This window comes from Equus przewalskii, chromosome 5 (genome assembly GCF_037783145.1).
Source record: "Equus przewalskii isolate Varuska chromosome 5, EquPr2, whole genome shotgun sequence".
Lineage (NCBI taxonomy): Eukaryota > Metazoa > Chordata > Mammalia > Perissodactyla > Equidae > Equus > Equus przewalskii.
In genome coordinates this window covers 7,122,616-7,142,779 of record NC_091835.1, presented here as the reverse complement: position 1 = coordinate 7,142,779, position 20,164 = coordinate 7,122,616, and the positions used below count along the sequence as shown (strand labels likewise).

The window sequence follows — 20,164 nt, the reverse complement described above, 5'->3', positions numbered from 1 at the left end:
ATAAAACTTTGTTGTTGTAAGCCAACAAGATTTTGGGTAGTTTATTGCTGCAGCATAAATGACTAAAGCTGACTAATAAAAATATTGGTACCAGAAGTGGAGTGCAACAGAAAACCTACAATGTGTGACATTGGCTTTCAAGGTTAAGTGTTACGTACGCAGCAAGGAAACTTCTTGGTGAGTCACGCTATTCAGTGCAGAAACATTTGGTAAAACCGTTGCTTGCGGTATCTTGGAAGGCAGATTATATACACGTAGAAGAGCTATATTTATAAAATCCTGTGTGACAAACCACCCCTAGGCTCAGTAGTATAGAAAAGTAAGCATTTCTTTCTTATTCATGTGCCTGCAAGTTGTCTGAGGTTCAGTTGATCTAACCAGGGTTGGTTGGGCTTGGTGCCAGCTAAATGTTGAGTCTTTCTGCTCCTCATGTGTCCCTAGCTCCTTGGAGCCGTGGCTAACTGAGACATGTTCCACTTGGGATGAAAGGCTGGAGCGGGAGGATGCAGTCCTCCCATGGTGTGGGTAAAAGAAGCCGTGAGTGTTTGCTAAATCATGATACCATCTAGCACGGTACCTAATGAACTCATGGCTTTAGGTGAATAAGGGGGAAAGAGCACAGAAACTGTAGTCATGTGTACTGAATTTTATTGGAGGCCCAATACTTAGGAGACACTTTACTTGGCAAGCCACAATTTCTCTAAATCTCAGTTTCCCATTTGAAACATAGTGAAAACCAGCTTTAGTATTTTTTGCAAGGAATGGAAATTCTACTTAGTCCCAATAAAGGCAGTATTGGGTGATAGGGTAGACACTCAGCAGAAACAGATTTTGTGGCCTTAGGACAGAGAAATAGGCAGCTCAGGGGACCCCCCGTGCCCTGTAGATCTTCAGTCAATGGTTCTGCCATTGCTGTGCCCCAGCAAATTGCCACGTGTCTGTTTCTCTTCTATCGAACTTGAGTCATGTGTGTGTTTGTGCATAGACACAGATGTGTTACGATCTTATACGCATACACCCTAAACTCTTTCTATGATAATAGGAATAGAATTTGTTTTGCTCCTTGGAGGGAGGAGGAAGCAGAGATGAAAAGAGCTATTCAACACCAAGTCTTTAGCAGAGTTGACTAAAAATAAGATGTTTGGTATGAGAATATTTTTTCCTAAAAACTTGTCAATTTGTGATGGCATTTCAAGTATGGGTCGGTGTGAGGGAAAACAGAAGTAGTACTTGGCTGGAAGGGGACCATGAATACACAAAGCTGAGAAAATAATAGATGCTATGATCTGCAGAGAGCCTGGGGCTTTTGGGGAGTTTGAATCAAGTTTATCTAAATCTGATTGGCACTCTCCTACACTGACAGAACCAGCTCCCTCTTCCGGGCCCTGCACTTCAGAGGGCCCCTTTCTGGCTCCCTCCCATCATTTCCCTCCCTTTGGAGTAAGGAGTTTGTGGAGTTGCGGATGTGTGTATCTGGAACCCACGCCCTTCTGGGTCCCTGGGACCCTGGACTCCCCTGTCCAAATGGTCCCCAGCTGGCTTCTGAGCCTGCACAAGCCTCTTGCCTAGGTCCCTCTGGAGAGTGGATCACTCCACCAGTGTGTACACTTCTGGGCCAGAGGAGTGGCCAAGGAGGTTTGTTTGCAGGGCTGTGGATGGAAGTTGGGTGTTGGACCCTAAGATGTCCACACTGATATGTGTGAACCCCTTCTAGTGCTGGATGGAGCCAGGGGTGGGAAGAGAAAGGGCCAGGGGCTTCCGTTGGTGGTCTTGTACCCCAGGCCTGCACGTCTGAGAAGGGGCTTAACTCTGACGGACAGGGAGGCCACAGCTGACACCCCTGTGACATAACTGGAGGGGCATTGCAAAGCCCTGTCTGAAGGTCAGGTCATGCTTTGGGCAAGCCTGCCCTGAGAATTGACCCCCAACCTCCTCCCTAGCTGGCCTAGGAGTGAGGCAGCAAGAAAAATCCAGCTACAATTTTAATTTTCAAAAGCTCATGCATCTGGATTATGATCTTGTAAGAAAAATATTCCATATGCAGCCACCTGTAAAGCGCAATAGGCAAGGCTTGGTTCTCTCTCGGGGCAATAATTCCTCCATTCGGAATGCTAGCAATGTCCTTGCCTTGGAAAGTTTATAGAGCTTATATCCTGCCTGTTCATCTTTAATAAAGAAATGTTAAATATTTTAAAATAAACATTCTTTAATGGGCCAGAAATACAAATCCTCCAGGTCTTTTGCTTCTTTAAACATCCTGAGGGCTATAAAATCCTCTGGGTTGGACTGAGTGCCATGTCAGGGGTGTGCCCGACCTGCTTGGCTTTTGGGGTTCTCTCTGGTTTCTGGGGCTACAGCGGGGTGAGGAGAAGACTCCAGCATCTCTGCTCTTTTGTTTGTGTCTGTCTTCTATCTACATTCTTCCTGCTCTTGCCTGAGTGCACTGAAGGCTTTCCAGCTTTCTTTTTCGGTGCTTACTTTTCCTTGCCTGAAGAGACAAACTCCCCACTGTGTCCACCATTGACACAGTGCTCTTCACACCAAAGCAGGGTCAACCTTCTGTCCCCACCATCCCTCATCCTTCCCTAGGAGTCCTGTCCCAGACCACAGAGAGGAAAGGGCACTGGCCTTGGAACCAGATGGCTGCGTTGCAAATCCAAGGCCCTTCATTTACTAACTGGATAATGTTGGGCAAGTCAATTAAAAATACTCCTATTAGAAAGAAGCCAGGAATTCACATATTCCTTCCAAAAATACTTACCCATGACTAATATGTGTTAGATAGCACGAGAGGCACCAGGGAAACAAAGATGAAGCAGCCAGGTGAAAAGAGAGTGAGCAATTACTTTGTGATTTCAGTACTTAGGGAAATTAGTAACACCTGGCTTGCCCCCCGCTCCGTGCACCCACCCCAGGCAAGTTGTGAGGGATGAATGTGGGAATGTTCTAATTGCGCTCTACAGACGTAAGCAATCAACTGTTGAGAAAGAGGAGAGAGTTTAAAATGACCTTATTTTATTTCAGAGTTTTACACTGAGAGCTGGTGGGCAATAACTGAGTTGAGTAGATCTACCTTTTCAGTGTTTCAGTTTTTGTAATCTCACCCACAACTTCCTTTAAAAATATATGCGGGAGCGCACTAAGGTTTAAGTGAATTTCAACAAAATTTGCTCTGATGATTTGAAAATGGGATTCCCCCCTGGGGTATTGCACAACTGGGCTTGGGACCTCGGTCTTGGAATAAGTGGATGATCTTTCACATTGAGAGGAGAGGAAAGCCACAGGACACCTCCCGTCCAACAACAGAGATCATTGTACACTGGTGGGGCAATCAGGTCAAGAGTGAAAATCAGAATAATCTGAATACAAATCATAACAGAGAAAAAGGAAATTTTCCATCCCTACAAACTCCTGGAGCCATGGATTAGAGTTATAGATACTGCTGTTCTCTCAGCAAAAATGTATTAAGACCATATGTAAAGATAAATATTCTGGTTGGAGCAAGATAGGAAAACAAAAAGCAAAGAGCAGATCAGTGGGGTTCCTCATGGACTGCTGTGTTTCCACCCACACTAAAGGATACTCAGAACCGCAGGAGGGTTAGATCCTGTTCATCCTTTCATTTGCGCATTTATTCAACAAATATTTATTGAGTACCTGCTGTGGGCTGGGACTGCAGAAGGAAGCAAAATCTGGCATAGCCGCTGCCTTCCTGTGTGCTAGTAAATGACACTGACATTAGTCAAATAATCACACAAACTCCTCTTCAGTTGTGGTGGGGACGATCCCTATGAAGGCAAAATTTACAGAACAAAGGGAGACTCTACTGAAGAGATTTGACCTCAAAGGGGCGCCCGCCGTGGGTCCGCTGAGGAAGTGATGCTGGACCTCTGCTTCCATCGTCACGTCTCCTCTGTCTCTTCAGCCTTTCTCGTCCATCTTTTAGAGCCCCTTATGATTGAATTGGGTTCATCTAGATACCCCAGGATACGCTTCCCATCTCAAGGTCCTTCATTGAATCACATTGGCAAAGTCCCTTTTGATATGTAAGGGAACATATTCACAGGTTTTGGGGACTCGGATGTGGAATCTCTGGGAAGTCATTATTCTGCTCACAATACCAGAGCATCTGTGTTTAAGCCTGAGGAGGAATTGGAGCATAAGTGATCGATGAAAAGACTTTTGCAGCTTTAAGCGACTGGAGGTCGTAGCTTAACCGCACTCAGGCTCAGCCAAAGAAAGTGGATGGAAGGGAGACTCTCAGCAGGAGTGGTGCTGAGTGAGCCAGAGGCGCAGCCCAGAACTTCATGCCTGAATGGAATGTTTATGGTGTACAAGGCTGCTCCGCTCTAAAGGCAAATAAAATTCTTGATAATCCGAGGGATTTGCGAATTGGTTTGAGAGTACATGGGATCTGGCGCTATTCCTTGCCATGTATACAGCAGGGCTGCCTGCGACAATCCCGCGTGTTATTTCTCTAAATGCATCACCCCTGCCCTTGGAAGGAGTCTGGTTTCCTGCTCTTTTGGAGACTCCAAGTATGCGCTGTTTATTAGCATCCCCCTCCACCCCCTCACACACACCTCTTCCCAGAAGAATCTAAATTGCTTTAATCGTATTGTGTGTTTCCCTAGGAGAATTTTTCCACTTCTAGTTTTTCCAGTTTGCTTTTATGGTAATATTTTTTTCTTCCCTCTTCACTTCCCTGAGGCATAAAACATAACCACTCCCCCTCTGGTATGGGACATTTACTAGGAAAACTCAAGAGGCCTTTACTCCCAGACATCAAGGGAGAGTAAAGAGAAGAGATTCCACACCACACCTCCTGTGCCTGGTAGGCCAGGTGGACAGCTGCTGTGGGCAGCGCTTTGCAGAGGTTGACCCAAGGCCACCTTCCATCCCACTTTCCCACCCACTGAGAGCTCAAGTCCTCTCCAGCTCCACACAGAACCCCTTCCTAAGGAGTCGGGGCCATGGGAAGGTGGAGAGAGGTATAGGATTCCATGAACAGGCTGGGGCTTCTCCCGGAAGTCTTCCCAACCCAGACAAACAGAGATATCACAATAAAGGACTGTGGTGAGGGGTTCAAACCATCATAGTCAGGATCTTCCAGAATTCAGGGTGGAATCATAGGTCTAATTTTACCTTTCTAACAGCCACTTTCCTCTCCTCTCTCCCTTTGGAGCTTCCAGTATTAGCATTAACTGGCTTCTTCTTTGGGAGGAAGGAAAAACTGGGAAGTCTCAATATGAGCTAAAGTCCTCGGAGCATCTGCTTCCTCACTTGTAGAGACTGAGGTTAGACTAAGGTAGAGGTTGAGGTTCTTCTGTCTGCCACCCCTTTGCAGGCCATGGGGGAGACACCTCCCCCAATCTCTGGACCCAGAAGAGGCAGGTAATCACGTCCTATCTTGAGAGAGATGATATGTGATAATGTATGCAAAGCACTTATAAGATGCCTGGCATCCAATAAGCTTTTACTAAATGTCCACCAAGAGGCAGGATGATGATGGTCATGATGGTGACGATGACTCCTCAGTTGTTCTAACCTTCCCTTCTAGTGGGGTTCTCAAGCTTTAAAAAGGTGGGGACACTTGGAAAAACTCCAAGTCCTTTTCCCCAACTTTTCTCTACTGATAAATAAAATTCTTAGCGACTGAACCTGCCCCTTATTTAACTGGACCACACAGGACATTTCTGTCAAGTTTAGCTTTGATTCTTTGTTAGTCGTGTCTTTGTTGGTCTCTATCAGTTCTCATTTCTAAGTGACTGACTGCTGTGGGGATGTTGCTTGTAGATTATGATACTCTGAGGAGTAACTAGAGAGTCAGAGAATTCTACAGTTTCAAATTCTTTCGATCCTACCACATTCCTCCCAAAGCACCCCTTTCAAAATATGAACTATTAAACATGTTGAGCATGTTCTGGCTTAAATCATCAAGTCACGCATTTTCCTTCTCCTCATAGGTTGGACAGCTCAGAGTGGGTTGTGAAAATGACCTGCTAAATGTTCTCCTGCCTGCACCCCCCTACAAAACCAAGTTGATTAGAGACAGACCAGTGTCTCAGGTTTTCCTGAAGGCTTCTTCCTGACCCTCCTGCTCTTTCACGCCTGCAAAGGAGCCTTTCCCATCTCCCTCACACAGTCTAAGTGCTTATTTACAAGACTCACAGATGGTTGGAAGAACAGGAATGCAAGAACATGGTTCATTGCTCAATGCAGCCCCTGACAACAAATCCCCCAGCTTTCCCTCTTTGCATCCTGTAAACTGCTCTGTAAAAATTAAAAAGTGTGAATTTACAGAGCCCAAGAGGAGCCAGGAGGTGAAGACCCATCTCCAACCAATGGGTCAGGCATGCTGATGAAGCAGGAATATGAGGTCTTGCCAATTTCTGACCAATAAAACATCTTCCCTGCCTTCCCAGATCCTTGACCTTCTCTTTCCCACGCAAAACTAAATAGAGACACAAATGAGGGGGAAAGGTCAACAAAAAGGCAGCAAAACAAAGCAAAATGCCCAACATGCGCTGGCCTTGTAGGGGAACAGTTGGGTCACAGCAGCCTCCCTCCTGTGCCTTTTATTACTCTGCAGATCCCTTGGCCATCCTGCCTGATTAAGCACCTCCTGATTTTCCACTCCAGGGAGGCCTGGGTTGGTCGCTAGCAAAGACTTTTGCCAAAATAGTTCCAGCTAGACATAGAAGCCTAATGTCCTGTGGAAAGAGGAGTGACTGAGTGAATTCTGTAGGATGGTAGGAGAGGCACAGGAAGAGGTTTTGAAGACATGGCTGGGCTGGGCCTCTCTGAGTCTCACGGCCTCATTCCCAAAAGGAGGAGAATAGGGCTGGAACGGATCTTGAGATTTCTTTATCGATATCCTCTAGTTCTTAAGAAGGTCTGGGACCAAGGGGAGAAGGGGAGAAGGGGAGAAGGTGTCAGGGCAAGCATCATGGGACAATACGGGACTGAAGCTATCTAGGCTCTAAGCCTTTGGCTCAACCTTCCGAGTGACCAATGTTACCTGCATTTTGTCGATGTATCTAACTCTGGCCAAGATTGCACTGACTTATGTTCACATGGCTGGGAATCCTGCCAGTCCTCTGAGTTTGAGACAGAGAGCTAGAGAAAGAGCAAGAGCAAGAACGAGTGAGAGAGAACGGGATTGAGAATGAACAAACCTGGGTTGGGTAAGAGAAATAACTATTGTGGAGCCATCAAATATGGGGCAGATAGAATTATGATAATATTCCTTGGTTTCTCGTTTGAGGATAAAAAGTATCTTCTCTGTAACTTAAGGATGCAGCAAGTTACCGACCTCATACTTTTTCCAAAGAGGCCATGAATTTTAATTACCATCAGTAATTTTGTGGCAATTTGTATGGGCTGGGGGGTGGAGAGAGTTCAGATGAGTTACTTTTTGGGGAATGAGTTGCTGCAGAAGCATCTGCCAACAACCTAAATTTGGCAAAAACAGATATGCCATCCCCTACATTAGAACCATTGGAATCCAGAGAAGGCTTCAGTGAAGCCATTGGGTGGGTTCAGGCTGGAACCGGGAGCTGAATGGTCAAGGTTCATCCAGACCAAGATGTACATGTAAGACAGAGATGGTTGCAAATGGACTTTCCAGGGAAAGACATCCCTCTGGGGATGTACAGACTCCAGGTTGCTGGGACAGTGACAGAAATACTTGAACTAGAAGATAATCTAGTTCCCTCTGTTGGACTATTCTCTGAGATCTAGAAAACAAAAGTGGTTTATTTGAGGTCACGCAACTGGTTGGTTGATGGGCTGGAATTCATACTCAAGTTCATTCACTCATTTGCCAATAGAGATCGAGTGCACCATGTTCTGAGCTAGATGCTGTGTGGTGCAGGCTCCTGACACCCTGCCCAATTTTCTTCCCAACGGGTTATGGCAATTTGATCCCTACTGAATGCACAAAATCAGCAAAACTATACATTTTCCTCTTTACCAAACCTTTCTTCTTTTTGTTAAGATAGTGGGATAGAAAAAAAGAGTCAATGATAGATGCTTTCGATTTCGAATGAGATTAGTGATCATGGGTTTGGATGAGGTCTCTAGAAGTGTTCTATAAATACTACTCAAATAGCCCAAGCTGCTTCACCCGGGCCCACTTTACCAATAAAGCCATCTGAGGGGCTTGGCAGACAGTGAGGTGGTGGTGGGGTCTCAGAGCCAGGGGGCCATACTCAGAGGGCATGTTTGAGTCTGAGCCTTGGAGAAGTGACTCAGGAAGAGTAAACCATTGCACTAATGCCCAGTAAGTCAAAGTTGTCCTATAAATAATATTTATTTCCTCTGTGGTGCAGTCTTGAGTTTAGTCATTATGTATTTTCTTTTTTCTTACTCAGTTTCTTTCTTGGTCATATATGACTTCTCTACTCAAAATAGGCTTTGGAAATTCCAATATATACACCTAGAGTGTGTGTGTGTGTGTGTGTATGTGGTGTGTACATGTGCATGAGTCTGTCGAGGGGAGGGTGTCCTAGCTTTGTTATTTAGGGCAGATGGGGTTTGATGAGGTCAGCTGGGTTTTTGAGAGTTCAAGTTGAGGCTCCAACTGGCAGGGAGCAGCCACATCCTCCAAGCTCACCAGCCAAGCGCATGCTCTTCTGAAAGTCACTGAGCTGAAGATAAACAGGGAGCCCATAATAGCTTTTCACTTGATGTCCTTTATTACATGTTCCACACTTTAAATTCCTTTGCTTCACTTCTGTATTCTTCTGGATCTTTGAGAACAAACATTGAAGTAGGAAAAAAAGCAAACTGCCCTCCTCCCTCCATCCTTTCTGAGTGACTCACTTTGACTGAAACAATTCATCTTAATCAGGACGGTACGACAGCAGAAAGAAGACATCCACAGCAAAGCCCTTCGGTGCCAAAGATACGGTGAGGCAACCAATTCTTTCCCCAGGGCTGCCGTGGGGGCAATGTGGAACTACTTAATTGTTTTAAAAATAGCATTTTGCAAAATTAGAGCTGCCTGTATCTGCAGGATGGGCAGCAGGTCAGGGGTTGTGAAATGCCTGTGCTAACCACCAAGTGTGAGCAGGCACTTTTAATAGTGTTGGCTGGAAGGCAATACAGGCCACCAGGCCCAAACGAGCAACTCCACCTTTTCCGGGGGAGATTGAGGACAAACAGTTCCCCATGTTTGCTCTCGTGTTTTTCTCCACAGAACTCAGGACTTCCGTGCGTGTAGCCTGAACCGTTATCCTCATTTTCTGACAGGTGCAATTACTCATCTGCTCTCCTCTGCTCATCTCCTGTTTTGTTTTTCTCTGCATGGGTCACAGTTTCCAACAGGCAGTGGCTACACCTGGTACCTTAGAAGATCTGTGGTCAACAGAGTGCTTCTTGCAGACGGCTTTGCAAGTCCTGGAATGACCAGGTGGAACCGCTTCGTCACCTTAAGAATGTAGTCACATCTTTTAATTTGCAATTCACTGGTTGAGTCCTCATTAGCAGGAAGACTACTTGAAGTCCAAGAACTCCAGGGACAGAGTCCAAAGTGCACAGTCCTGTTTCCAGATACAGGGCTGAGAGAGAACTTGAGTGTACCGTCTGCCCGATTATGGATGTGTGTTGTTTCAGCTCCTTCCACAGGTGCCTTTGTTAAAAGCCCCCCAGTACAGGCTGATGGATGCCTCTCCACTGTTGTGGTCACGCCTTTGTAGACCCAAGTATGAGCACAGGGCACAGTGGTTTCAAGGCCGCACATGGGCACCAAGGTTCCAGCCACAATGATCCATGATGTGAGACAGGCTGTATTAAAGGTGGTGAGGTGGTTGTGGTGGTGGTGTGGGGGGAGGGGTTGCTAGAATTGCTTCCAGTTCATTGAAGTGAATTCTGTCCTTAGAGGCTGTGGTCTCCTTCCCTCCTAGCAGACCTCAGTTGGGATCCTCTCAGTCCTCCTGATGCTCTGTTTCAGTCTGTTCAGGCCACCGTAACGGGCTGCTATACTGTGGACGGGGTGATTTAAGCAGCAGACACTTATTTCTTGCTGTTCTTCAGGCTAAGTCCAAGAGCAAAGCACTGGCAGATACCCTGTCCAATAAGGAAGGGCTCTCTTGCCAGTTTGCAGATGGCCATCTTCTCATTGTATCCTCACAAGGTGGAGAGCAGAGACAGGAAGCTCTCTTGTGTCTCTTCTTATGAAGGTGCCAATCCCATTTATGAGGGCACCACCCTCATAAGCTAATCACCTCCAAATGCCCCCTCTCCTAATACCGTCGAGGATTAGGATTTCAACACATGAATTTTTGGAGCACACATTCAGTCCATAATATGTTCTAATAAGATCTCTTTCCCAGGGGCCTCTCAGCCCTTTTGTGAATTTATATTTCTCCTTTGTACATATTGTGAAAGGTATCAGGCCATCAGAATTTCCTTATATTCCTTCCCCAAAGCTAAACGGAGTCACTCCAGTTCTTTTCCTTACAGTCTCCTTCCCAGCCACACCAGCGCCTTGCTACCTTCTCTTCCCAGTAGAGTGTGACCTACTTATTTTCGGTATTTTGCCTCACATGCACACTCTTGTACCGAGATGAGAAAGAGAACATCCCTTGGTCAAATCGTGCTCCAGTGTGCTCAACAGCCCTTGGTTGTATTAACAAGTCATTGGCTTGAGAATAGAGTCATAATGTTAGAACAAACTGCCCTCCCATCCTGCCACATTGGGTGTGTCTATTCAGGGGCTTCAGGTCCCTACTGACACTACATTTTCCAAAGTCTGTTGTCATCCATAACACAGACATATGACAGGCACTCATCTGGGATATTGTATTACAGAGACGGAAAATATAGAATGGATCTGCAATAATTATGTAGTCTAGTAAGGGGGAGAAAGGTACAAATGTACATTCATAAGCAACCGTGATATAAAGTAGAAAGTAAGAGGATGGGTACCCTAGGAAACAGAGCCAGAGGCATGCAGTATCTGCTGCTTCGTTACTGGATATCGCAAGCAAGGAGGGGAGGAAGGAGGAGACAACGGTGTGAGGAAGGCAAGGAGAACAGTTACAGGGGGTGTCTGCCAAGCCAGACATCACTTGGTAATAAGTAGAACTAATTGCTCACTCTCATAGGACCTAGAAGCCTTGAAGGACTGGGTCTCAGCAAAGTATGTGATGGACTGGGAAAGGAGATGGAGAAGTTATTCACTGGCTCCTTCTCCTGGTGATCAAAGCTTCACCCCAGGAACCATTAACTCCCTGCCCTTATAGAGGTGTGTGTGTTTGCGTGTGTGTGTGTACATGTGTGTGTGTGTGCACGTATATTGGGTTTAATGACTCAACGGCAACAGGAATGTACCAAAATGGAAGATAAGAGGTTCAGATCACGGACCTGCAGGGAGTCATTGTCAGGTTGTGGTCATGTGCAGTTGGCCAGAGTCTACACAGGATGGCTTGCTCAGTGGCGATGTGGGCAACAAGGGCCCCTGAAGCTCCTGAGAATTGGGGGTGATCTGAAGTGGTGCATAAGGGGAACTTGATGCAGTAACATAAGTAAGGTCTAGATAAAATGCTTTGGGGATTCAGGGGAAAGAATTGTTTGTTAGAAGGATTGGGGATGGGGAGTTGAAGGAGGATTTTTGAAGAATATGGATCTTGCAGATGGGTGAGACTGGGAGATATTGCGACGTGGGATGCGGCTGAGTGGAGAGGGCATCCCGTGAAAAGGAGCCACTACGATTGCAGGGACATAGACAGGCAGCACTGAGAATGAGTGGAGAACACTGCAGGGCTTGGTGTGGCCAGAGGATGGGAAATGTGAAGGGATGTTGAGGGATAAGGCTGCAAATGTAGACAGGCTATCTGGTAGAGCCAGCGTGAGGAGTTTTGATTGAAATCTTCTGACAATGGAGGCCATTGGTGCTGTTGCAATAAAAGTTTTAATTCAGGAATTTGAGTCCTTCCTCTTTACTAATTCTGTTCTGTATAGTCAGCCACATGTGCACATAATGGCATTTTGAACAAGAATATTATGGACAAGACTTTTGGAATTCCAATGGTTTATGGAACACATTGAAAATCTCAGTATATTGTCCTTTCCGTTTTTCAGATGAACACACCGAGACTTGAAGCACACGGTAGTTGAGATTCTGATGTTTGCTGGTTCCTATATTTACAGAGTCCAGGCAGTAGATCTGGCTCAGGCATGGTCTGAAGCCAGAGTTCAGATGATGTGCTCAGGACCCTGCATACTCTGCCCATTGACTGTCCACCCTCCCGTCCAGGCTTCAGTCTCAGGCAAATGCCCTTTGACAAGGGTCATCAACAGCTCCAGCCTTTCATCCTACCAGTGTAGCCAGCTCCAAAATGGACAGCTAGTGAGGGAACAGAACATTCCATCAAAAAAAAAGAGAGGGATTTTGGCTATAAGAGGTGGAAATGGAAAAGCAACAGTTGTCCACCCCCAGGATCAGCAATGTATTGTTTCTGGTAGAATTAGATCTTGGTTCTTAGAGTTGCTGATAGAGAGTACATGGGTGGAAAATAGCCATTACTACTTGTTTTTTTAAAGCTCCTTGGGAGAAGACAGCTTAGATTAAGGTCTGAACTCACTGAAAGAAGTCCTGTTTGATCCTTTTCAAGAAAAGGAGGTCATGGCCTTTCCCTACGTTTGTGTTTGGCTTTCGACCTGTCTCAGCCTTTCTTCTCCTGGAGAACTGAGGTGCGGCACTTTCCCTCTGTGTACTCCTTGAGGGGCATCCAAGACTGGAACACGCCCTTCACTACCCAGTGTTCTGAAAGGGAACTTAAGCCATTGGATCAAAGGATTAGACTCAAAAAAAAAAAAAAAAAATTCTCCTAGAGAATGAAAGATGGCATCTCAGCACTTTGGGTTTTTGTTTGTTTCTTTCTTTCTCTCCCCTACTCGAATTAACATGAAGTCAAAACCAGATCTTAGAGCAGAATTGGCTGCCACATAATTTAGACATGTTTGCATAACATTCTGAAAATAATTCAATAAGAATAGGTTTTTCTTGGAATTTATCACTGCCTGGCAAAGTGAAGCCCAAACACAACAACTTTGTGCTAAAAAGGCATGAGATCCAGCAAATGGAAACGACAGTGGCAGAGAGAAAGGAAACCCAAGCAGCCAGTCGACTTTCATTATCCATGATGGTGTGAAGCAGAAATAGAACACACGAGGCAGGAGCAGGGACAAACACAGCCTGCGTTTCAGACTCCCCATTTTCTCCAGGACTTGGTAACAGCTGACAGGCCAAGGTCCCAAGAGAAGGGCATCTTAGGTCTCTCAGAAATGGTTCTGAGAAATTCCCTCATGCTGTATTTTTCCGTGTCTCCAGCTGAAGGGTGTTTTTCTTTTGGGTTCTGACAGAGAGGATCCACAGGTTCAGAAAATAATAAACTAACATAAACATATAGGAGCAATAAGTAGTAACTTACAAGGACAAGGACAGAGCAGTACATCTAAATCAGAAGACCCGAGTGATTTCAGGCTCTGCCTTTCTCACTGGGACAAGCCAAGTAAGTTCTCTGAATGTAACTTCTCCCCTTTGAAATTGGGGAGGATAACAGCTCCAATCACTGTGAGAATTATTATTAGGGTAGTACTTCACATCTGTGGGGCATTCTAAAATCCAAAAAAATGAGACCTCAGGTACAACTGAGGCCCTTTCATAGACATCAGTTTCTGAGGGTACCATTGTTGAAGGGCTAGAAGTTAAAGTTCTTATGGGACAGAATTATGTGCTTGGATCACATGCCTGTGGCCCAGTATGTGAGCTTTGCTCTCTTCTCACTCTGGACATTAGTAACTGTGAACACTGTGTGCAAGCTTAGGTCTCCGCCCCTTAAATTTTGGTGTCCCTAAGCCTCTTCTCTTCTCACTCTTCCCCATCTCCATGGTCACCTCATAATGCCATGGCTCTACAATCCTTCCACAGTACAGCCTGGAATCCATATCTCTAGCCTAGACTTCTCTTCCAACTCCTGTTGTCTACTCAACCCCTTGGACATCTGGCAGCATCCCGCTCGTACCTGCTCCCACCTGAAACTGGAGTTACACTACCTCTCCTTCCCTGTCACAGTGTCTTACTCAGTCCAGGATGCTGCGACAGAACACCATAGACTAGGGCTCACACAACGGACATTTATTTCTCACAGCTCTGGAGGCTGGAAGTCCATGGTCAAGCTGTTGGCAGCTTCGGTGTCTGGTGATGGACCTCTTCCTGGCTTGCAGATGGCTACCTTGTTGCTGTGTCCTCATGGGGTGGCAAGAAGAAACTCTGTTCTCTTCTCGTGAGAGCACTAATCCATCATAGGGGCTCCACCATCACGACCTCATCTAAACCTAATTATCTCCCAAAGCGCCCATCTCCTGAGCCATCACATTGGGGGTCAGGAATTCAACATACAGATTTTGGGGGAACACAAACATTCAGTCCATTACACATAGTGAATGATTCCATTATCACTCTAGGCACTCAGACCAGGCACCCAGGAACCATCCTTACCTTCTCTCTCTCCTTCACCATCTACTTAAAATCTATCAAGTTCATTCTGGCTTCCACCATCTCTTGAATGTATCTACATTTCTGTATCCTCACTACCACCACCCTAGTTCAGGTTCCCGCCCTCTTTTCCTGGACTGTGGTCACAGCTGTCAAATTGGTCTCCCTACCTCCTATCTGTCCCCTTTAATTCCTTCTCCATGCTGTAGCCAGGATGCTTTTTTCTAAAAAGCAGATCCCAATATGTCTCTCTTCTGCTTCACACTCTTCACTGTCTTCCCCTCAACCTCAGGATAAACTCTAAGTTCTTTAACATTACTTACAAGCCTCACCTCCTCTGGCTGCCCCACCCCCACCCTTGCCCCTATTTAGTACCTCACCTGTCTTGTGGTCTCTGTGCTTCAGAGGTCTAAATCTTCACACAAGGTGTTCCTTCTTAGAACAATCGCTCTGTGCCTTCACCAGGCACTTATACATCCTTCAGTTAACCTTTACTTCTTATAGGAAGCCTGCCAGAATTCTCACTCTTATTTAACTCCAGAGAAAGAGGACTTTCCTAGTTCTGAAAGTAGAACTGATAGCACGTTCTTTTCCTCTGTCTGAGTGTCTTTTCTACGGAAGGGACAGACTCACCAGTTCTGAACAAAGGAAAAGCAAACTTTACTGTCATTTCTTACCTTTGGTAGACCCCATGGAGACGGAGGGAGCGGTCCCTCAACCATGGGAAGAGGAGATTTAGAGCTCTAGTCAGGATGCACCCACTCAGAGGGAAGGGAATACGACATCCTAGCACCTGTATGTCCCCATAGGGTCTCGGGTCCACCTCGCCTGGCTGGGGAAGTTCAGCAGATCCACCCGCAGGTTCTATAAGTTGCAATAGTGATGTCATGAACAGCAAGTCTGGGCTTTCCTCAACAGGAGGAGAGGCCCCTCTCAGATGCTGACCCCCAGGAGCTAGGATTCATGAGCTAAGCCACCATTTACAAATAACCACAAGCATCCTCAAAAATTATATTCCTAGAGCCAATCGCATTCTAACAAATTCAAAGTTAGTATTTTGGCCACTGCATTTTAAGAGAGATGCATCATCTTGTTTATACCTGAAGGCTACAGTTTCAATTGATTTCCACAATGTTCTGTGACTAGAAAGAGAAAGTCTTATTACAAGGCGGCATTTTTCTGGGACAAAGATCCTAAAAAGGTGGATTTTCCTAGGGACTCCTACGAAGTCACCATCCTGGGTGGAGTTAGATGTACCTTTCTGTCCTGAGGTCCCATATGTCCCCATATTTTTCTCATCGTGTCTCTTAACTCTGTGTCATGGTCGCTTATTTAACACTTCTCACTCCTATCAGACGCTAACCTCTGTAAAAGTAGGGACCTCAGGTGACTTTTTCAATGCTACATCTCTATTTCCTGAGACAGAATATGTGCTCAGTAAATGCTGGTTGAAGAAATGTATTCTCTTCTGCTGCTGCGCAGGACACTGGTGGAAATGAGGAATAGGGCTCTGTAAACACACCAGCTTCCTTCTGAATCTGAGTGATCTGCTGCCCTTATTTCAAGAGAGAGTATTCTGTCGGGGAAGCCACCATCTCCTTGAGGTAAGAGCAGCAAATAGAAAGAAGCTTGTCATTTTACCAAGTGTAAAAAGAAGAGTGGGGTGGGGGACAGAGAGAGGTGAGATGAGAAGCCCTCAGAGTAAGGAGAACCTCGTGTGTGGGGTCAGCCGGGCTAGAAGCAGGTCAGCAGACACTCGATCAGTTTCTCCCGCGTCACCTCGGGTTTCACCAGCAATTAGGCTGATGGAATATGTTCCAAGCCCAAGCACTACGTGTCCCTGCGGGCCTGGCCGCTTTGATGAATGACCTCCATTGTGAGGCAGGCTCAAGGCACTGCCCGTCTGAACATAAATCATGCCTTCTCTCCCCTCATCTGTTCTACCCACTCACCCCCAGCCCCAACCCTTCTGCTCCCTTTTGCTCCACAAACTATTAGGAAGACGTTAAGTAAATCATCCCAGCAGGAGGAGAACTGCGGGAGAAACACCTCGTCCATAACTACCTCACCACTCCCTTTGCCAAAAGCAGGGTGAGATGAAGACTCCAGTGTTCTTTGGAAAAATTCAGCATCTTGGACACCTGTGCTAGGAAAGACTATGCTCCTTCATCTCCCAATCTTGGGCAAGATGGATGACCACACGTATGAATGCAAATGGGCGGGTTGTAGGGTTGGAGAAGCCATACACTGGTATTCTCACGTGGCATCCCTGAATAACCCCAAGATGGACCATGGTGTTTGGAGGTTGGGGACAGGAAAAGTAGCCACAGCGAACTAAGGCACACCTTAAGATCCTACATGTGGATCTGGATCCAGACTGCCGAAGTTTGAATCCCACTTGCACCACAGCCTAGCTATACGATCCTGGGCAAGGTTCTTAATGCCTATAAGCCTCAGTATTTCCTGTAAAATGGGGATAATATTTACACCCAAGTCAAGGGAAACTGGGAATATAAAATAAGCTGATGCAAGAAAAGGCCCTAGCACAAGAAATGGCAGCTAAAATGCCCTTGGTAAAAATGGGTGCTATTAATATCAATTCTTGGGAAATCGTTTAAAGTGCTGTGGTTAAAGGAAAATAGATATGAAGACATTTGCAGTAGTATTAAAAGCAAATGTGACTTCAAGAAAATCTCCTGATCGTAGCAGGATACCTGAGGTTATACTCAGGGTACACAATTCATTTACCTATGCTACTCGGGAACTTAGTTGGAAAGTTTATGAAGACTTGAGTCAAATCCACTCCCGACTCCCTCCATCTACCTATCTATCTATTATCTATCTATCTATTATCTATCTATCTATCTATCTATCTATCTATCTATCTATCTAGCTGTCTATCTAATAAAACTGAAGTCTAAGAAAACACTATGAATTATGAAACCAGAATTAAAACCTAGAATCCAGAATTTCTGTTCTCTTACCCATTGCTATTTATGTTGACACTTACAGTTCACAGTGAACTTTTGAAGCACATAAGAAGCACATAAGAAGGGCTTTCTACATGCCGTTTGCATCCTTATCCTGAAAAGTGGCCACAATTATTTCCATTCTGCAACCAAAACACCAGAAGCTTAGGTAAGTAAATTGAATTAACTTGAAGGTTATGGTGGTGTGAGTCTTCCATCACTTGAAGAGGTGGGGTATATAAGATGCCCAAAAAGTCCAAGTAGACTTGCATTCTAGAAAAGGAAGGAAGGATGAAAGCACCAGAGGGCAGGGATCTTTGATGGTCTGTCTACTGACGTATTCCAAATGACTAGAACAGTGCCTAGCACTTAACTAGTTGTCCACAACTATTTATTGAAAAATGCTAAGTAAATAAACACATGAATATTAAACATAGTAATAAGCCAAATGAAATGCTTCTTCTAAATTTTAAAACTCATAAAAAACATTTAAACTACCAGTTTGCCTCCATTATCATGTTATACTAGTCATTTTCTCTTTAAAGGTAATATTTACTGCTTTTAATATTTATAGAAGGAGTAAAGATTGATAAAAACTGAAAAGACATTAAAAAAAGTGCACTCACCCCAAACCTCCAAGATAGTAATATATTAATCTTTTCAATCTAGAAAATCTCTCCTTTCTTGGATTTCTGTGATATCAACATTCACATGATTCTGAAATAAAATCATCCCCAAATTTCTAACATCCACTGTCACCTCTCTCTGTATTCATTCCCTTGGAAGGTTCATTCATAGTCATGATTTCCACTACACCCTATGTGGGGAGAACCCTTAAGTTTCCACTTTTCATCCTACCATTTCTCCTAAGCTCTGGCTCATCATTTTCAGCAGTATGCTTGACATTTCTGCCTTGATGTCTTTGGTGCTGATCACAAATGGAAGAAATTCTCTACTCTTCTCCTGGCATGACTACTTCAATTGAAGACCTCGCCATCTTCCCAGGCACCTCATCTAGAAACATCTGCCTTCACTGACTTTCTCACTCCTTGGCTCAGCACATCCAATTAGTCACCAGATCCTGAGAATGATACCTCCCCCTTTCCACCTCTCTGTATTCCTTCTGAGACTAGTGCAATCGTCCCTATTTTATACACTGTTGTTGAATCAACCATTCTGAAGGTCAACTCAATCCACTTCCCTCCAGGCTTCATTTAAACTGATCATGAAGCACTTTGCAACAAAGACATTAATATGAAAGTATCACTTAATATGAACATACCAAGTCTTCTTGATAGCATAATACATCTACTAAATAGCATACGTCTTTCTTTCTTGGCTTACTTTCCAATCGTCTCCTATTAATAGTACCTCTTTCCACCCATGCTTATTCCTGTAGGGAATTTTTATGTGAGTCCCACCTATAATCTTTAAATTGGACAGATAGCATTTCATTTTTGCCTTTTTTAAATTAATGAATCCCTTTAGTGTACTGAATTTCTTATTAACTCTATGAAATAGAAATAGAAATAGAAATTATCATCTTCATTTAAAGTATTCAATAGATGTTTCTTAAGTGTCTCATATCTGCACATCCCTTCAGTAATTCCCGTGACATTTGGGAAACTGTGAAGATCCAGTTCATCACCAAAAAGAAAATGTCATCCTGAGACATCCACAGACAGCAGCTCGAGACTGTGATGCAAAACATTTCTCTGCTTTTCTCATTGAGTTGAATTCTCATCATTGAGATGAGAATGAGCTGCTTTTCTCATTCTCATCTGTACGGTCTATCAGTCCACACAGAGTGGTCCCCAGGGGACATCCTGAAATGCCATCTCTCTTGGGCCTCCCTTCTTCTTCCTTTCCCTAAGGACCCTCTCAGTCTTTTCTGCAGCTCTATCCAGACCTTACAGGCCTGGCTTCACCTTGTAAGTGTGGCTGCTCAGATCCTTCAAGGGGGATCTCCTACTAAACCAACAAACATTTCTCTTGCTAATATTTCTGGGAATTTAGAGGTAATCATTAGTCTTCTCTCTCCCACCTCACTTTGGAACCAACCAAAACCCAGACACAGGAGTCAGATAATGGGGAGAGAAAAATGTCAGCTTAGTGGCTAATAAAACTACTTTGGAAACTATGTTCTGAGTCCACGGCTGCAACTGAGCTTCTCTACACTTCTCAATTCTCAGAGCTAGACCTTAGGCCCTATTCTCAATGGAGTGTGAGGGTCTGCAGAGAATAGTCCCTTACCCAGATTCTCTCTCTCACATCCACTAGGCCCCAATAATCAGGAAAGAGAAAATCTGTCCTCGGGGCAGCCTCTAGTAAAAGTGGATCGAGTTGAGCTTCAAGATGGTTGACTTAACATTAATGTATAAAATAGGGACAATTGCACTAGTCTCAGAAGGAACAGAGAGAGAGATAGAAATGGGGAAGTATCATTCTCAGATTCTAGTGACTATTTGGATGTGCTGAGCCAAGGAGTGAGAAAGTCAGTGAAGGCAGATGTTTCTGAATGAGGTGCCTGGGAAGATGGTGGGGTCTTCAATTGAAATAGTCATGCCAGGAGAAGAGTAGAGAATTTCTTCCATTTGTGATCAGCACCAAAGACATCAAGGCAGAAATGTCAAGCACACTGCTGAAAATGTTGAACCAGAGCTTAGGAGAAATGGTAGGACTAAAACTG

At 44.9% G+C, this 20,164-nt stretch overlaps 1 long non-coding RNA gene across 12 annotated transcripts in view; it reads left to right on the top strand.

The window, feature by feature from the left end:
- The window catches only part of LOC103554259 (uncharacterized), a 311,616-nt gene that overhangs the window by 214,850 nt on the left and 76,602 nt on the right, over positions 1 to 20,164 (top strand). For all 12 annotated transcript variants that reach the window (XR_011539768.1, XR_011539769.1, XR_011539770.1 and 9 more), the window contains 2 exons: positions 15,989 to 16,110; positions 17,519 to 17,644. This is a non-coding gene — a long non-coding RNA (uncharacterized lncRNA). The remainder of the gene's footprint in view (positions 1 to 15,988; positions 16,111 to 17,518; positions 17,645 to 20,164) is intronic.